The sequence below is a fragment of the Salvia splendens genome, chromosome 9, assembly GCF_004379255.2.
Source record: "Salvia splendens isolate huo1 chromosome 9, SspV2, whole genome shotgun sequence".
Classification (NCBI taxonomy): domain Eukaryota; kingdom Viridiplantae; phylum Streptophyta; class Magnoliopsida; order Lamiales; family Lamiaceae; genus Salvia; species Salvia splendens.
In genome coordinates, this window is record NC_056040.1 from 30585576 (window position 1) to 30587464 (window position 1889).

Genomic DNA, 1889 nt, shown 5'->3' on the forward strand with positions numbered 1-1889 from the left:
TGAGTCCAGAGGGTTCTGGAGCTGTGTAGCTACCCACTGGGCCCGATCGTACACGACAACCTGTGTTCAAACTCAATTTTCCGGCGATTCTGAAGTCCGATTAGGACGTTCTACATGTCATTCTCTTTTTCTTCGAAATAGCTTCGCGGTGATATCTTGTTCATCTTAATCGGAGTTCTGTTGAGAAAGTTATGGATGTTTTACCAAAGTCACGTAAAGCTGTCAAGTGCAGAATTTTAGGCCAAAATTCAAAGAAGGAAAGAAGACATTACCTTGTGAAGCAAAATCTTTTCCTTAACCTACGGGGCACGAAAATTCCATATTTACTATTGCTTGGAGGAAACTTTTTATCAAATTTAAATCCTTTTCAAGCCTATATATACCCCATAACCTAATTCATAATATTCACCCTTCCATAGCTCCCAAAAGGGGAGCCTTCATAGCTCCTCCTCCAACCCTAATACTTCATCTAAATCTTCTTTTTGTCATATAATTCTAGAGCATAAAATTGAGAGAGTTTTTTCATTGTGCAAGAGGTTGAAGAAGGAAGCAAGATATCATCAAAGAGCTACAAGGATTCAACCATTGTGTTTTATTTGCTTTAGTACTTATGTTTTTTTTTGTTTTCCCTACAGTCTATGTTTTTAGGTTATTCTATCATGTGTAACTAAACTCATAGGATTCTAGGGATGTGTTAGTAACGACTTTGGTTATACAATTCCGTTTTCTATTTAATATCCGTTTTGTTTTTACTTCGTTTCTTCCCTAAGTTGTTCTATAATACTTCACGTTTGAGTGACACATTCGGTTATGATTTAATATAACTTGTTACAAAATCGTAAGAGGAGGTTGGCGAGTTAGATCCACTTAGTAGACACTACAATTAGTTTTCCTTAAAACGACACTGTTAATTGAGAGTGATGACTTTACAAGGGTCTTAGGAGCTTTTAGGAGTTACGAATCTAGGATTTACAACCCTAGTGTTAGTAATCTACGCTTATGTCGCATGGGCAAAACTTATGTGACTCATTCTATCGAAGTAATAACTGTGTTAGGATATTGTAGTAGGAATTTGTATAATCATAACTGTGAACGCACATCCTTGGAATTCCCTTATCTCTCATACTTTATCTTTGTGATTTAATTGCAATTAGTTGTTTACTTGTTTTATTTATTTGATTTATTTATTTTAAACCCAAAACTCTTGTTTCTCTAGATAGTATATGACGCTTAGTACATGATAGCCAGTTGCAATTATATTCCTCGTGTTCGATATCCCGGTACTGACCTTTAGCTATACTAGATCTACTCTGTATACTTGCAGGTATTTATAGTGCTAATAAAAAGTGCATCAGCCACCAGTGAAACGAAGCGGGCCTGGGCTGGGCTCATTAGTTGAGATGGGCTCCAATTGGTCTATTTTGTAAACCCAGGCCCGACCCAGTTCCAGGACCATTTAGAGCCCAGCCCATGCCCAAGACCGGCCCGGGCCCGGGCCCACCAGACGCCCACCTTCTATAATTAGTTTTTTTAATGTAATTAAGTGATTAATCACTAAAAATAGTATATTTCTCAATTTATTCATGTCATATTATGCACGAGACATGCTAATTTTGTCCATATCATTCCAAAGTTTTGGATGTCTTCGAAATGGACTTAAACAGTAATAGTTTAATATGAGTATAAGTTTCCAATCAAATCGTGAATGCAACATTCAATCTTGACTACATCTAATTTTTTTATTATATTTTTTAATCCAAGATGTAAAAAGATGGTTCTGAAGTTTAACTTTAAGAATATTACGTATTCAAACCTTAATATTTGATGAATAATTATAGAATTCTTTAAATTTGTTAGTTAGCTTATATACTGGTAGTTTTAAAAATACA

The 1889-nt window shown here is 35.3% G+C and overlaps 1 non-coding gene across 1 annotated transcript; it reads right to left on the reverse strand.

The window, feature by feature from the left end:
• Nucleotides 1-1554: 1554 nt before the first annotated feature.
• On the reverse strand, nucleotides 1555-1656 carry LOC121749916. The gene has a single exon (XR_006039721.1). It is a non-coding gene; the product is annotated as a U6 spliceosomal RNA (small nuclear RNA).
• Nucleotides 1657-1889: the final 233 nt, after the last annotated feature.